This window comes from Varroa destructor, unplaced genomic scaffold, assembly GCF_002443255.2.
Source record: "Varroa destructor unplaced genomic scaffold, Vdes_3.0 BEIS01000004.1, whole genome shotgun sequence".
NCBI lineage: Eukaryota > Metazoa > Arthropoda > Arachnida > Mesostigmata > Varroidae > Varroa > Varroa destructor.
Genome location: NW_019211457.1, coordinates 43609647 through 43627606, shown reverse-complemented (window position 1 = coordinate 43627606; position 17960 = coordinate 43609647). Strand labels below are relative to the sequence as shown.

Below are 17960 nucleotides of genomic sequence, written 5' to 3'. Positions count from 1 at the left end.
TAATCGCTCCAAGTTTTACGGCCGACAGCAACGATGATGCCGGCGTTTGATAGTTATAGTCATGAATTGACGCTTTTTTGTGAAATCGTTATTAATTACTACTATCGTTAAATATAGAGATTACTTAAAGCTCGCACTTGTGTTTCTGTTAAAACTTCTAGAGGATCCAGATATCCGAAAAAAGTTAGCGCGTCCTCATATAGAAAAAAAAAAACAATTAGCCTAGCATGCACCTTATCAAAACTGCAAACAAGGGTCATCATTTTCAGATATTTAATATCGACATTTTTGTTTTTATTAAAATAGAGCTCGTGCAAGATGGGATCTATTTGTAGGTGTTCTAATATGCCAATATATTGAATTGGTCTTCATTGATCCTTATAGTTAGGCAACAAAAAGGTCTAATTTAATTCGTAAACTTGAATTCTCCAAAAATCATTCATAATACTACCTACACGAATTAAAGAAATAGTAAATTCTTGCCGAAGTTCTGTTTTTTTTCTAAATGGCAGTTTTTTTTTGGCTCATTGCTTGGTTATAACGGGATTTTATGGGATTTTACAGTATATTGGTTCTACCAAGTGACATTGTGTTCCACTACAGAGGAATGCACAATTTGTGTATAGTCTAGGCTGTATAAATCCAATGTATTAAACACTATTTTATGGCATCCTATGAATACATATCACTGACAGAAAAAACTACCTGTGCCTTATACCCGATTACAGATCCTTGCTAAGCAAATAACCGAGACCTTAGCTAGTATAGAGGATCACTAGACGCAATGCACTATTATAGCCAAAGGCCTTTTGCCTGTTCTTCACCAAACACGCAAAACGATTTGCAGAACCCATTGCACATCGTGCGTTGCTAAATATTCTAGACTTTAGCAATAATATGTGCGATATACTAGCTCAGTCACTGTACCAGACGCATTTATATATTCCCAACTAACCTTAATTCATATATTGTGGAGGTAAGTAACGTCCTGCTTCAAGGTACAGATGTGTTTTAACATGCAGCATCAAATGTATTGGTACTGTACGGATCTGAATGAATATACAATTAAATGTTAAAAATAAATAAAAAAATAAAAATAAAAAAAGCCGGAACCACTGCAAAATGGTAGAAAAATTACTATTTCCTGATAAAAAATTGAATTTCCTGAATAAATAATTTATATTTATATTTATATAATTATATTTATATTAAATTTTGTTAAATTTAATTAAGCAATGATCGTATTCGTAACTAACTATGAAAAAACTACATGTTTAAACAGATAGTACGCTTCAGGTTATTCTATGAAATGTGCCTAGTTTACGACCGCAGCGCAATGGAAAAAGGCTCGACTTGTTATTATCATTAGGTCTTTATTTATCTTTAGGTGACTGAATTTCCAATTGAGGCCCAGCCATAGCTTTTTAATTACTCAGGGTATCATTATAATGTTAGTTTATAGAATAATTACATCTGATCAGTGCGGTCATCTCCGCGTATATAGTTTGATCGAAATAGCCCACATCGTCCTACAGATCAGGCTTCTTTGAGAGTGGTTGGGGCTGCTAGGTGTAACTTAACAAAAGAATATGATTAAACTCCTTAGATGATATATATAATCCACTCGCAGTATTTTCCAAGCTAACTGCATTTGTAAAGCATATCAATGACGTCGAGGCAGTGTGAGCCTGTAACTAAATGATCGTGATGGACGAAGTTCTAAACCTCCCATTCATGTCACCGATGAGAGCGTTCTGAGAATCTAAACGAATTCATTATTTAACTTACTCCTCGCGTAACTTTTGATCGTTTCGAGTTAAGCAGAAGCTTAAGGGCCTGATTGGAATACAAGACAGGTAGAAGATATTAGGCACTATATAGGCGGTGTTTTGGCTGTAGGTAATTTTGTTAACGTTTTCAACTAGTCCCAGAACGATATCGAGCCAAGTTAAACAGCCTACATCTCTTGTGCGTTGATAATTTAGAGCTGTTTTTATCAGTTGATATAGCATTTTATCTATTACTGAATAATAAACCATAAAATTATCGAAACAAGCACAATCCAGTACCAATTGTATTCAGCCGCGTCGCGACCGCAGTAGTTCATCTCGATTGAACGTGATAACAGCGCCATGATTACGACTGACAAAATGTTTAGTCAACATTTACGACAATGAGCACCGTTAAGCAGAAGCTGGAACACCTATTGTGGAAGATCACAGTTCGGAAACTGCAAAGGTTTGGCTTTACGCCCAGATCTTACGTCTAAGAAACAGCAATTATCTTAGGATCTAGTAAATCTATTATACTTTTACTTATGGCTGTAGCACCACTAGGAGGCTCATTCAAAGGTGACTTCAAGGGAGAAATTGTCAATAAAAGCAAATAAAGCCTAAACAAGTATTAATTGTATTTATTAAGATAGGTTATTTTACTTAGTTACTCATAGATTGTAGTAATGCCTGTAATTCTGTGCTTGGCCTCCACCCTTCGCATGTTTTCTTGGCTTCGGCGTCGAAGAACGATTTTACGCAACATTTACACTATAAGGGTATCAGAAGGTCATGTATTGGTTTATGTTCCACATGATCCTGACATCCGAACTGCGGCAAAATTGACCCATAGATAAACATTACGGTTGCTTTTTATTTGTTTTGTTATTTACTTCTGCTTATATTACGGTTTTTGGAATAAATCTATCTATTTCACTCATTCATTATATTCAACATACATTAATGTTACCTCACCATCTATAGCTGTGGCTGGGACATCGGGGCCTTAAAGCATATGTACGTGTGAAACAAGAAAAGCGAGAATCTGGTTACTGTGAGCACGACAGACTTCAGACTTCATACCTATACTTTTTAGTAGTTGAGAAGGTCTCTTCAACGGTTTTTCGTGGTTCACTCTGTATGTCAAGGCCTGAGTGTGCAAAGCATTTTGCAAGAGATCGTGCACCTGGTTGGCGGGGCTAGCGAAATTCTAGCGCTGAAATTTTTCTATCGTTACAGGACCTATTTACTGTGAAAACACGAAGTCCGTTGCACGCCGAGCTTGCCGAAAAAACTGACCCAACTACAACAACACAATTTCTATAGCTGGGTCGCGCACATTGGAAGGCCTGATGGCTGCACCGCTTCCAAGTCTCAGTACGGTCGCATATGTTAGCGACTTAGCGTTTAAGCAAATGATGACGAACTTCAACTTAGTCATTTCAATTTTTAGTTTAAATATGCACTAGTCAAACTCCTATTGAAAAAGGAAGGAGTTAAAAATGAACTCTTATTTTAGCTACGATCGTTCGATTACAATGAAGTCCTCAACTTCGAAGCCTTCTTAAAAAGAAAGATGAAAGATTTCTACTTTGGACAGAGAATGTCGCTTCTATCGTTACCATTTAGGCATTTGCTGTAAATACAAGTATGTTCGATAAATATATACCGTTTGTATAGAAATAGATATATACCGTTCGGTAAGCACATGTGAAAGTTGGGAAATTACTCAAGTTACCCTTAAACAAAACCAACAAGCAGTCCTCTAAGTAAGAAGATTATTTCAAACACTTCAAGCCCTAACGCAGATCCAAGCGAACAGGTCCTTAACCCCTTCAATCCAGGGATGAAAATCTTCTCTCGTGCGCAGAAGGCAAACGCAGAATTTTATTAGACATTATCCTGTATTCGAAATGTTCCGAGACCGGTCTACTTCTTTCCTCAAGCGTTCCCAGAATTCGACAAATAACGGACCCCTCTTTGGGTGCTATCTGTTTGTTATCTACATCGAGGTTCGTTGGCCTTCGGCTATAATTTCTCGATGCTCCTATAAAAATGATATCCTTCGTTTTTTCCCAGTTTTTTTTTCGTCCTTTTATTTGTGGTGCACTTCACGCTATATTTAAGCTACAGAGTCAACCAGATCAGGTCTTTTATATTTGACATCTTCTATAATTGCTTCCTAATCAACGCAGTTATGTCTGCGGTAGGACTGAAGTCGACTATAAACTCATAGGCTTCATGTCAACAAAATATACTCTGTCTCACAATTAATCGAAAATATATGATAAAATTATTAAATGTTAGTTTGTATAGTTGATAATAAACAATAAGATTTGTTTTGTTGGTGTAAAATTTCATTAAGCTGGTAATAAACGTATAAATACATTCAAGTAGGAGATACGCATACAGAACAATGGTAGCATCCATTTCTATAGTGAAAGCCTTATACCTGTAAAGGGTTCAACTTCATAGTGAATCCGTGCACACAACAATGCTTAGCTGTTCAACATCTTGGAAACCCAATTGTTACTGAAGCGTATGAACTATAGTCATTGGTAGGCTCGGGCAGTGTCCATAAATGATAAACAAATATCTAGTACCAACCAAATTACTCCACAGTTATCGCTCAACGTGTTTGTGCGTGGCGATGCTTATTATAATAATTACATTTGAGATATTACTCCGTTTATACTGCAACCCTGCTAACGGTCGCTATCATTATTACAGCAGCTCAATGGGATCTTTATTGTTATTATTACGTATTTGACAAACAGGCTAGTGCATGAAGTTGGGAAACTTATGACGAGCCATCAACTATTCCCATGATCGTCATCTGCAGAGCTATACAAGCTAATTGTAAACTTTTTTTCGTTTTACAAGCTCCGTCATTCGTTGCTGTCTTGGCTGGTAGCGTTGCTAAGAACGGATCGTTGAGCTAGGATCCTGGATATACCGTTGTTTGGTGCCCCTGTTGTTTTTATCCGAGACGCTCATGGTATCCATCCGATATATATTCAGCCTGGCTATGACACCGCAGGCCTGCGGTCAACGACGTATCGTTCGCTACTAGTAGATGTTAAATAATAATATAGGCGCAGTCCTGTTCCTTGCCCACCGGCCCGCTCGCCCGCTCTTTAGCGCTCTCCCAAGCGATTCTACGCAATGTGACGTCATCCTGCTCCGCAAGAAAGTCAACGAAGTATCAGCTTTACGTTTCACTTTTCGGAGGAGACCAGCCTGCCGCCACAATGGATAACGAATCGAGGAACACAGGGGAAGACACCTGGATCATGGAAACCTCTTTAGTAATTAGAGTCGTTTCTTTAAATATTGGAATTGTTACAAGCAAGACTTCCAATGGTACGCTCTATTGAAATTCGGTACCGTTACATTATCGTACTTCTCTTTTTTCAAATCAAGCCCGTATACGAAAAACTAATAAAATCGTTAATTCCGTTTTCGAGTTGGCCGATGTATTTATTATTACACATTCAAACAATTCTTACTTAGAAGATTAGCTAAAGTATAAAAATACGCGGCACCCATTCATATGTACGTTCTTACCAATCGAAGATCGTCTGCTAGGTGCAGTCCGTAGTGCTTTGCTATATTATTAAGTTAGGCGAAATAACTTAGCCAGTAAAACGATCGCCGAACATTTCACCGCCTGTATAACTTTTAACAATTATAAATGCTGCGTAATTGTGCAGCTATGCAATGCATCAGGTGACCAGCGTGGAGTTTTGCATTTTTTGGGCGAGCTAGCATTCGGTACGATGGATTTCTATGGATCAGATAGGATCCGCTTTCGAATGGAGTTCATAATGCGCAAACGATAATACAATTGATCATTGATATTGATTCAAATATCGAAAAATGTGGAACGGACTCGTTTAGAAACAAATGATAAAATATATCTAATAACGCATTAGGTAACAGATAAAATAACATGATGACTGAAAGGTCGTTAGGCTAAAGAAAGGGCAGAGCCCTAAGCGTTAACGACCAAAACCAAGACGATTCACGCGGAAACTCAGTTGTGGGGTGGGGTATGGTAGTCGCACTCTGGGTTTCTTCTAGACGACACTCATTAGATGATCCTCTCTCGGACATGGATTCAGTGCACCATTCCCAACGCTTGCAGAACCACTACGCAAACAAGACGGAAATACCGCTATTCCTGCATATAGGATCATTTGCACGTTTTTCTGCGACCACATAGTTATACTTAACATGCTAATAGAATATATAAAAGCGTTTTGAAATTCCAGTATTGTAAATTGGTTAACCTTGACATATCGAGATTTTATAAACCTTTGTGCGCGTTTAGAAAAATTGATCGATCAACATTTGCCCAAAATAGTTCGCGCTCATTGAAGACAGAGCAATAGTCGGCATGATCCCCACAACTGGAACAGCTGTTGTCGGTATTGACCTTCCGCTCGCAGTCGTGCAAGTTTTGAAAAAGCGAGCGTTTGTATCAGACATTGCCCCTAACTTTGGAGCATTCGATCTACATAAGGCTGTAAGACATGAAAACGACTGTTAGCGCCCGAGCAGTTTTACATACAGCACAGTACTTATCTGTCGTTCTGGATCTTTGTTAGTGAAGAGAACTTAGCTATAGTATTTGATCCAAGTTTCTGGCCGGTCGGTACTGTTTACTGCCAGGCCATTCTTTGGATGGCTGCTATCGGAAAGAGCTCCAGGCAAATGTAATAGGGTTATTGATGACGCACACATCCAAATGATACCGATTACGTTTACTGTCCTCAATAAGGGGGACGCCTGTGATGGTCGTTGACAGCTGAAACGGAGGCTATTATGTATGTGCTACAGCTTTTGCTCTGCGGCTAGACTGGGTGCTCTGGACCCTACTATGCGTATTGCTTTCTCAATGACACTGACTTAATACTTACTTATCCGTGAAACAGCTCAGTCAATGCTATCTAGCGAGGATGTTTGTGTTTTTCGAAACGATCATCCGTTACGGAACAGAGGGATTTCTGCCCATACCAACAAGTAATTAAGGGAGTTGATACAAAAATAGTATTACTGGGCTAATACATTCCGATTAACATATTAAGTTAACTAAGTTCATATTAAGTCAATCAAGTCGCTAATGCTGTAAGTTTTTACGATAGCATCCATCATGTTAAACCCATTTGTGACGAATTACAAAACAGTGACGTCCCGATAGGCATCACGATTGGCGGTAACAGCCGAATTGGCTGGGTTGTTGCATCAGCCCTTAGCTCTACCACTGGAAAAGAACTATTTGTCAATTGTTCTTTTTATAGCAATCCACCTCAATTAATTACGAAGCCGAGAATTACGGGAGAAATTATAATATTTTTACGGCCTTCGGATCTAAACCTCATCGATAATTTATGACGTATTAATTTCTTTAACCGATGCGAACAATACTAGATAATTCGCTCAATTCAAAGAAAACGTATTGTAAATCCATTATAGCGGATCCAAGCGAAACTGACTAAAAGAACTCTCTGTGAAACTTGTGGCGATGTAAGTGACAATGCCTGTTAACTGTTGTTTGTTCTCCATAGACCAGTTTAAGGCATAGACAGACTTCGTTTCATGCTGGGAGCCAGTCAGCCATCTGACGGGATGCCTAACGGCGATACCGGACGTGAAACGCAAAATATTGAGATCTGTGTCAATCGATCGAAGCAATCAACGTCACATCGATAGTCTGAACGATCTTATCGACTGTTCTTCATGTAGATCCATTGTTCTGTACCGTGAGATTGACGAGGCGTCATTTAGACTGAAGGTTCTGACAGAGTCTAAATTTAGCCTTCGTGACTCTTGTTCGTTCTTCCAGCATCACTAACAAAACGTAAGTCGTTCCCCTTGTTGTTATAGCCAATTTTCACCATGCTGTTAGCCGAATCCGCGCAACGAATGTCTTAGCCGACCATTCCGTCTCATTACATAGCACGCCGATTGTTTCAGTATCATTGGCTGACACTAGATAGAGGCCCTCGCAATCGCCAACAATTACAGTTTCAGGACATATCGATTTTTCAGGTTCATGTATTCGGGTTGTTGTCTCAACGCAAGGACAGTTTTACACCGATATTATCCTGCGCAGATTCTACAAAAATGTCGCTGGTTTTATCCCTAGAGCCCCAAGTCTTATGTGCCAGTCGGATTTTACCATGATAGGTTTGTCCCAGATCCCTTTCTGTTGAAGTATTATACCATACATATTTTAAAAAGATGTAAAAAAAAGTACAGAGAAGTACCGCACTGCCTCGTAATGCGTTGTTGCTTTTTTGCTGTATTTTTGAGAAAAGTGTAGTGCTTTATGTTAGCTTTTCCACACATGAACATCTTGATGCCACCCAACGAGGTTTACCTGCACATCGTTCAGCTTAGATGCAACTGTTGGAAATAGCCCAGGATTGGGCCGTGTGTGTGACTTGTATGGCCATGTTAGCAAAAAATTGTTTTGATCCATAAGCGTGCTTTTAATAAAATGAAATCCAACTTAGAAAACTGATTACTCTGGCCATCCATTCATCTATTTTACAATGACTTTCAGGTTATCTAATTGCAAAATCGTTTCATGTGAAGGTTCGAAACGTTTTAGGTTTTCTGCGTCCTTTTTCTGGCGTCCTTCAAAAAAGTTGTGTTTGCCCGCAATAACATGAAGTTTTTTTTTATACAAGTTTTTTTTCATATATCAATATGTCCCACCTCGTTACACGTACCTATAAGGTGCAGATGAGTTTAAGATTTGCTGTCACTGAATATCAAGGGCGCAGTGGATAACGTGGCACGTTAGAGTACGCAAAATGCAAAAAAGTATAGCCTTGACAAATGGAGCGCTCGTATATAGACAATGGGATACTCCTTACCGTGGCTATTATAGAGGCCTTGCATACAAACACTGAACTTTGGTAACCATATATTATAACTACTATAATAGTAGTAGTAGGCATCACTTGTAATTATTGACTTTTAAATGTTTCGTAGTAAAAAAAAAATCGATAGGTTATCGTTTGTCTATTACTTACATGAGTTTTGTTCCCTGGCTTGGGAGGCACTTGTCATAAAACACAAGTCCCTGCTTGGAACACGAACCATTCTTGCGACGACCACCTTAGAGATGTTCATTAAGACACTAATGAGATGATCTGCTTCCTATATAACTGGAAAGTAAAATGTAGCCCCAACTGCACGAAGCATAGCTTCCAAATCATGATTCTGAGTTTATGACGAATTACAACGAATCTTCTTAGAAAATATACGACAGTCCCTAAAATCGTCGTTTCGAGGTCTGAAATAGGACTTGGAATGCATGGAGTATGTGCCGATCGTTTCAGGAACGCACCGCGCCTAAATGTATTTTAAATTAATTGTATATGCTATATACATGCACTTGCAATAGGCCGCACATTAGCTTTTTTTTTTTTTTTTTTTTTTATAAGCTACACACTCTTTTTCGCGTAACTAAAGATGCCTTCAATTTAATCCAGTTAATTGAAAAAGTATGATATGTTTTCCATATGGGCTTCATAAGGCTCGGTACGTTACTCTAGTTACTACGAATAATCTGAGAATAAAGGAAAAAGCTAAAAAATCACGATAACTTCTAGAATCCTATGCTAAATCGTCGTCATTGACACACATTACGATGACTCTGAATACGCAAAATTACCTAACACTTTGCGTCTCCTTCTACCATTAAACTGGAATCTCTTCGGTTAAAGTAAAAGTACTTAAAAAAAAAAGAAGAAAAACATATCTGGATATTGTATCGATGCTGGATATCTGACCAGCCATAAGCGAGCGTACATTATGACCATTTGAGCCTAAATGGGCTCCACCCCCAACAGCTTAATTTTCTCAACTAGAATTATCTGCTTGCGTTTTCCACTCTTGACCTGAGTGTAGTTATTGAGATGATTCGGGGGGAAGGAAGGCACCATCAGAGATCGGAAAAGGGTACAACATGAGGTCACGTGGAACAGGGATACAGGCAAATACGGAAAGCTATCAGGAAGGCATGCAACGTTTCGGTTTCTGGCTATACGAGTAAGCCTACTATGTAAAAGAGTCATTTGAACTAAGCAGGTCGGTAGCCTACATTCGAGGTTAGTAAGGCTGCTTGCAGTGCCAGTGAACGCAATAAACGGTCCCTGTTTAGAGCAACTCCCATTGAAGTACTCCGACGAAAGCCACTGAAGAAAGCTTTTCTGATAAGCGCAGCCCGAGCGAGACCTGTGACCAGGCCCAAGTTAAGGTCGGGCTTTGCTACTAAGTGACAAGCGCCCTCCCCTAACAGCTTCTTCACTTGCCATGCGGATTGAGATGGTACCTATTTATCTTGTTAGGACGAGAATGGGAAACATATCAAAAGGTCGAATTGAATGTTGACACAAGCAGCTGATCGCGTGCTGAATTGTCGACGATCAAAAGTGAAACCTACGGTCATGCCGCCACAGAACAACAGAATATGCACGTTCGTTTCAGCTTGGTAGGGAACCTAGAATTAACTTCCGTTTGAGAGGGTCTCCTCTTTAGGCTGAAAGTGGAAAGAATGATGCATTGTTTTCACCGTCATTTATATCGACTTCCGTTTATTTTGTCACTCGATGAAATAAATAAGTGGTAGTCATGACAAAATAAAGTGATGCAAGGGTTGAAGTAAAACAAAATAGCGTTGGTGGTAGAGACGTCCGAAGTGAACGTTTGAGAGCATACTGTGTTCCGAATTAAATCAGACTTTATAATTGCGTATTAAACCGAAAAAAACGGAAATTAAATTGCTATGATAATGTACGGCTTGACATTCTCCAACTGATTAATTGCTGTTAACAAATACCTAACCTATTCAAGGGTTCAAACGAAAGGCTAACTAATCAACCTAAAGGGTGCTCGTTTGCAACAGAAATCACCATCTGTACCAATGTACCATCAATAATACAATACGAAAAGGCTTCTTTACTTATGGCCGATATGCCTCGTGAAGGCTTGCGTTTGGTTAAGACTATCGTGGCTTTGGGAGACTCAAGCGAGACTCGAGTGTACGAACGAGTGGGGTACGATAGAAATGAGAAACTGAATCCAAAAAAATTATGAAACAGGGTGGGAAATATAGGAAGTGATGTCTTGTTTATTCGTAGGGTCTAAGACCAGTAGCTCTGCAAAGTCAAAGCTTTTGCCGTCCAGTTTGAATCGAAACTTACCGTATTACATTAAACGGAGCTCACAATGGACGTAATAACCAATCTAAGAAAAACGTGTATCTAGCTGTGGACTGATGCATCGGGCTAAAAAATAAGCTTAATAGCTATTTTTGAGAAAATTTCGCCATATAGAGGCAGCGTGTCGTGTAACTTTAATTATATATGCAGGGGTACGTTTACGTCTAGGACGAAGTTATTTGATACATTTCCATCTTTCTATTAGGCGATTTGTCACTTTTTTACAGAGCTATGTCCCATGGCATTACAAGCTTAACTGCAAATGCCGTATACTCCGACTGAAGTCGGTTACTCGTATGATTCGCCTATTCATTGTTTACCTATAACGCGTCTTCGGATCACACTGTATCCTGTGCACACTGCAAATCTGGGCTGTTTGTTTTCTTTTATACGAAATACTGCATTATCTATGAATGTTTTCGCATCTTAATCGATATACTACGACTATTGTGATTCGCAAACCATATACATTAGTGTTTCCATGTTCGTACACCGCTACACGGTTCGAGTTAGGCTACTCGACTGCTGTATCCTTAGATACACTTGTTTTTGCAATAATCCCCCCCCCCCGTCATTTTTTGCTGACCTTACCCAGTCCGCTAACGTCCCTGTAGATGTCGTCTCCTAAGCATAGCATTAACCTTCTATATAACTACGTTTACAGACATCCACATCAGCTGGAATCCGCTGCAGTAGTATAGACTATTTAATGAAGCTGAACACCAAGAATTTGGTCTGATCCAATTCTTTGAGTGGTCAAAGCAGACCTTTTGACTTTTCTTTTTATTCAACAAACAAAGGTATAAAAGAACTAGAATCTATAGGAATTAGAATCTAAGGGCTGTATCGGCCAGAACCGGCATTTTACATGTAACATGCTATAGACTCATAACTCAAATACAGAAAATTAGTCTCCCGTAAATTTACTCTAGGCTAATTGAAAATGCGCGTGGTACAGTCCACGTTCAATTTGGGAAACTTTATAAAAAAAAAAACTAAAAGAATGTTAGAGGTGAAACATAATTCGGTTTCTACCGCCAGCCAGAGAAACGCCAGGGAGAGATCGGTGTCACTGTCGGGTATGTTCGAGCGTAAGGTAATAGAGTCGTAGTTGCAGTGGATGTCAAAGGCATGAGATGCTCGCCAAAAATGAATCAACGTATTCCTCCATCTTGAGCACTTCAAAAAACTTACGGATCGTTGACATGGCAATCGAAAGCATGCAGTCTGGTTATTTGACGGCAGTGCAAAACCTTATCTTAAGTACCTCCCGTATTGAGCAAAGGAATATCCAGCGTTAGGTCCAGCCCGCTTATTCTTCATATCTAGATCCATTTTGTCATGGGGCTTTCCATGCCCCAAAGAAAGCAACTGGTGGGCAAGCATGTCCTACTATCGATTTATTACGAGAAACTATAGATAGAGGAACTCTATATATAGCAATGCGAATGATAGGTTTATGGCTGTCCAGAACAAATATATATATATATATATACATAAAAAAGCAGAAAATCTCTAACATAAACTAAAAATAACTATTCCAGTCTAACTAGTTCAAAAATGGTTTAATTTTATTTTCTAAAAACTTCGCTTGTGACAGCCCTAAGGGCTGAATAAATTGAGATAAATAGAAGCCATATTAGTGTGTTAGAGTTTAGAGCACGCGGCGAAACTTGTCTAGTGCCTAAAAAAGAATCATCTCACAATCCTGTGCTACCATCCTGTGCTTATAGCTTGCAATGTGATATAAATTTTGGGTCTTATGCGTTCGACCAAGTCCATATACATCTAGCCTAGAGAAATTTAGTCTGAAAAAGTTCACATTTTATATTAAAATGACATAAAGGTAATGCTAGTAAATGTTCTATATTATATGCCCTCTACCTTTGCTTTGGAGAATCTGCGAGGCTACGGTGCACGGGAACGTTCAACTAGCTAATCAGAATATAAATAGTGTCTAAAAAGTTCTTAAGATTTTGCTTCAGGTAGGGAGGCTGCGAAAGGATTGATTTCCGGTTGCGCGTTTTTTTTTTTTCGCTTCAAAGTCAATAGGTACGGCCTGCGTGCTAGCTTTCTGATTTTACGTCGTACACATATATCAGTGTGGCTGATCATTGGCTCTCAGAACACTAACTTTCTTTGTAAAGGAACTTGAAGACTATAGACAAAAAAAACTGTACGATACTCAACGGTATAAATGTAACTCACTCGTTACGCGACAATTATATATATATATATATATATATATATAGATATATATATATATATATATACACATATAAGCTTTATGTTTTCCATCAATCATATTAGCGGTCAGATACGAACCTTATGCTGGCTGGCAGCTGAATAACCTATCCATTATTATTAGAAAAACCATTCGGGTTTACCGCTTGTGTAACTAACTGCAACAATACGGAAATCGGCGATAATCCTTGTTTCCTTTCTCTTTTTGCCTTTACACAGGCACTTATGCCACGCATATAATTATCGATCCTTTACATACGATTAGCGTTGCGTATACAAACATCCAATACGTTGCAGCTTTTCCATCACCCCATTGAGCTACAACTGTTGCACTCTAATTGCTATTGCTGTTTAATCGTTATGGTTATGATCACTCTGTTTCTACCGCACTCGAATCGTTTGTTGTTTTTCTGTGTTTTCCAAATTGACCCCTTTTAGTGACGCTGCGTCAACTGATCCTGTTATCTTGGTTCAATCTATGCCCATGTATCAGTTAACCCCTTCCAACTGAGCTGTCGCTCATCTCTTGTGGTTATCACACTGTCCCAAGGCTAGACAAAGTTAAATATGTGAAATTTTGTCAAAAAAGATGATAAATCAGCCAAATAGGTAGCAATTCACATAATTTATACATAAAATTGAGTATTTTTTTTTTTTTTTTTCGAAAACACAGTATTTGATAGAATGAAAAAATAAAATAACTTTTGTATTCCAAGTTAAACATTTAGCCGCTGCTAAGAATAGGTCATCTTCTTTCTTTGCTTCAAAACGAACGTCTATAGCGAGATCATTGATTGTGCTTAACGTAAGACCAATCTTTTCTAACACTATTATTTTCAGCATAATCTTTCTCCATGCAAAAAAAAAACTCGAAAAATAATTACTATCGTTTTCAAAATGGATAGCACATAGATAGATACAGATTCAGAGATACAGGATTCAGATAGATACAGAGATAAAATAATACACAAAGACATTCTCAAAACGGCTGGCAAGGGTCTAACTTTTCTTACAAATGTACTGTAAAATATGTTATTGTAATTAGTAGAGTGAATCTTAAACAGACAGCTTGACTGGCCAAATATGCAGAAGGGCAAAGTTTCTCTGAGCCTTTTCCGAAGCCGCTGGATCATTACATGCTTAGGGTAAAAATAAATAGGTAAAAAAGTGGGTGGAGAAACCTTTGCAGTTAAGAGAAAAAAGCGTTCCGCTCGAAGGAAATGGGTTTATGAAGTTCCAACTCAAACGTATTTACTCAGACTCGTTAACTATTCCCATTTTTAAGCATCTCAGCACGCATCTCTCAGCGAATTTAACAATTTTACGTCCTCTACGTTTGCTGACCATTATCTAAGACGAATTAGCAGAAAACCTCCAATTTCCTCATTTTCATTCTTAGAATATTTAAGGTCGGCTAACATTTACCCACGTTTAGAAGCAAATCTAGAAACATCCATCGATCTTGCATTTAATCGTTTAGTTTCATCGTTAGAAATATGTTGTATCTAGTAGAATCTGGGCACGCATGAGATATATATAGATTTGACTCAGCGATGTCCTGGGGTTTTCTGACGTTTATCGTTGGTTTTCAATACATACTTAATTGAGCAGTAACTGATAATTATTACTACGAGTTCATATCGCTCAGCTCTACCAGCATGGCTTCTATTTGTGAGCAGTGAATTTCAGTTTTACTATATATTTCGACTGTGGAAAACAAGTGACTACGGCTCAATTCGACGCTGTACTATTACGAGAAGCTGATCAGCCTATGAATCGTCACCGGTCCCCTGTTTATCGACGTCGTAATTCTTCGTAGTCTCCAGCGGCAAAGGCACTATTTGTCGTGACTAGCGTAACTCAGGACAACAGCATCGTCACCTGCTAGACTGATCTGAACGCTCTCCTGACGCATTCTACTCAGCTGTTATGACTACTCATTTATACTATCATCGAGAAAGCAGCGAAAATGTGACAGCGTTATTGACCCTCTTAAGCACTCGTAGGAAGAAACAATCGAAGCTTAATAGTTGATGACCAGCAAATAGGACTTAAAGCACTCGCCATTGCAACGAGGACATACGGCGGCTTGAGCGGTAGTCAAGGCTTATTCAATTGCCACAATAGAGACAAGTCTGGAAAAAAAACTACGCTACTCATAAGCATATGGCAGTAAGGAACTGCTGAAGTACGTTCGCCTAGTAACTGCTCCCTATTAAGCAATTGCATTCAATAGCCTGCGTCCGTTTAACGCTCGCTCCCTTTCCTTCTTTCTGTCTCTCTCAGCATTATGTGGCTATTACATGCCAAGGCAGATGCCGAAAGCGCTGAAGCTGCTTGTGTCTGCAAAGGTGCCTATACGGTTGGGCTTATAAGCTGACCCGTTTATCGATAGCCTTACCTAGCGTCCTGCCGTCAAGTGCTGGCCTGTCATATGAGTGATCTACGATTGTCGGGGATCTTATGGAAGAATCGCTACTGTTTGGCCACATTTGCCATCAGCTCTCGATTCAGTATTTCCGATCGGGTTCGACGAAGTTCGCTTCATTTTCAAGCTGATTGGCAACTGACGACTAGCGGTGGGAGGGTATTGAGGCGCTGCATACCGAACCAAAAATGAAGTCCGGTCGAAGAAAAATAGTTAGTGCTAAATTTGGTGCAACCGAACGAACAAATGCTACTTCTAGGCGAATATACTACAGATAGAAGAACTGACGATATCGGTTAAAATATTAAATTTATGAAACGTGGTTGATACGATGTGACCTTGGTGGTTCTGAAGGCCTTGCTTCTATATCTGGTTATTTTTGTATTTGCATAATCTGTGAGCGTTTAGTGTGTGTACCAGTTGTTAGCAGAAACGCCAGTTTCTGTTGAGCGGATCGGCGAAATCATAGAGTCAAACATTGAAAGGGTGTCGTGTTGTGTAAATGTGCTCCTGTTCCCCAGTTAGAACAGATAATGACACTACTGTTCAGGTGGGCATCACTGCAGTGTGTGTAAATGTGGTGGGCATATTCCCTGGTGTCGTTTAAATGCTCGGAACGTCTCCTTATTGTGTCAGTGGATATATCGAAATAATTGAAGGACGGCGCCTATAGTAGGTGTATTCACAGCTGTTGCGTTGACTTTGGCAATTGAAACTATATGATTATTTGTGCCTTGAGGATTTGTACTTTACGTTTTTGGATGCAGTTATCGGCCTTCCGCAGGGGTAAGTGGGTCCGGGTAACTGTTTCAAGTTGCCTAACGAAACTTGTGTGAAGACCGACCGGAGAACTTCCTTCGCCAATAGCATCCAGCTGCGTATATTCAAACGATCGTATGTGTTTGCAGAGCTGCACAGTGTTTTCTGTTCATTTGATAATTTCAGTGAACTCGTGTAATTTTCTGTATAAATATGGCGTCATAAACGTTCAAGGTCGTTCTGACACTAACCATTCGATTTTACAAAACGTGGTCGCTTTCGGCTTTTTTGATCAGCCGTTTCACTTATAGACCGTACCCTGTCACCTTCGTATATGGGGCTAACCTATGGGACCGATAATCCCGTGCGTGCTGCCATGCACGACAAGTTATCCTATTAGCAAGCAGTAGAAAGTCTCTCTCGCTAGAAATTCTGTGTTTTCTCATGAAAACAAAGGTGGAATCATAACAAGATCATATGAACAAAACGGGGTGAACTGTTAACGGGAAAAGGCAGGAGAACTGGAAAGCTGTCGTGAGCAAGCATGAGCTACTGACGGCATTTTCCACGTACGCCGGCGTCGTCGAAAGCAAGCACCGGCCGGAAAAGTTCCCACAGACTAAGGTTCGTGAGTGCAGGCGAATGCTTCACGCGAAAGACTTTGGTGAAAAAGCCAGGAAAAGTCAGCTAGACATATCTGCAAAGAAAACGATGGCGGATGCCTCCTAGGGGCCGCGCACTACTAGAGCAAAGGAAACTACTGCTAACTGGCATGGATTGACGTAAAGAAAGGACTATTTATAGATCGGAGCTCAGGGCGACGTAAAACCGACGTGCACATGGCATGTGACATCGTCAGAAAGTAATATAATGCTTATGCCAGCTAACTGGTGAGCAGGAGCCAATCAAAAACATCAGTGGAAAGAAAGATAGATTCTAGGTAACGTCATCAGGCGCTAATATAATCTTTCACTCAAGTGCACTAAAATTATTGGCTGTACGTTTTTTCGTTGACTTGGTGTTCGCATACTACGGTTGCGGGCCTTACCGACACCTTGTGCCTACGTGCTTCTTTAGGAAAGAGGTTACGGAGAGTGCGAAAGAAAAAGGTGAAATATATAAATTTCGCTTTCATAACGGAACATGTCAATGCATACATGTATTTCTTTTATATCATAAGGCAAGGACAGGTTTTTCCTTACAGAAATTCTTGAGAAAAGCTTAGCGAGTGCGCGGTGAGAGTAGATAATGAGCAACGTGGTGTTACGCAGGCACAAATAACCATGTCTGGCTTTATGTATCAAAAACACATATGAACTAGTAAACTTTTAAGGGGCTTGTAAATATATCCGCAAGCTTTTTTGTCTGCATGCGGGGCGCAGTAGTAAGCGTCGTGTGCTCATTGACGGAGTGGTCTGGGCCTGGGAACAAGCATAAACACAGTTGGTTTCGGGCGAGGGGCTAGTCATTCGAGGCAATAATTAACGGTAGTAGCGGAGGTAAAATTGAAGACTTTAT

At 39.5% G+C, this 17960-nt stretch overlaps 1 protein-coding gene and 2 long non-coding RNA genes across 28 annotated transcripts in view; 2 read left to right on the top strand and 1 right to left on the bottom strand.

Moving 5' to 3' along the window:
- Positions 1 to 3213: 3213 nt before the first annotated feature.
- On the bottom strand, positions 3214 to 15774 carry LOC147756248 (uncharacterized). The gene is made up of 3 exons (XR_015326135.1): positions 15657 to 15774; positions 8819 to 8903; positions 3214 to 5058 (listed from the first exon to the last, which is right to left on the bottom strand). It is a non-coding gene; the product is annotated as an uncharacterized LOC147756248 (long non-coding RNA).
- On the top strand, positions 7348 to 8301 carry LOC147756249 (uncharacterized). The gene is made up of 2 exons (XR_015326996.1): positions 7348 to 7635; positions 7827 to 8301. It is a non-coding gene; the product is annotated as an uncharacterized LOC147756249 (long non-coding RNA).
- mAChR-A (muscarinic Acetylcholine Receptor, A-type) overlaps positions 15592 to 17960 on the top strand; it is a 272404-nt gene continuing 270035 nt past the window's right edge. For 22 of the 26 annotated variants that reach the window (XR_015326113.1, XR_015326120.1, XR_015326119.1 and 19 more), the window contains exon 1: positions 15592 to 17551. The gene's annotated coding sequence lies outside the window, so the exon portion shown is untranslated. The remainder of the gene's footprint in view (positions 17552 to 17960) is intronic. The other 4 variants (XM_086986705.1, XM_086986704.1, XM_086986701.1 and 1 more) reach the window with 4 other exon arrangements.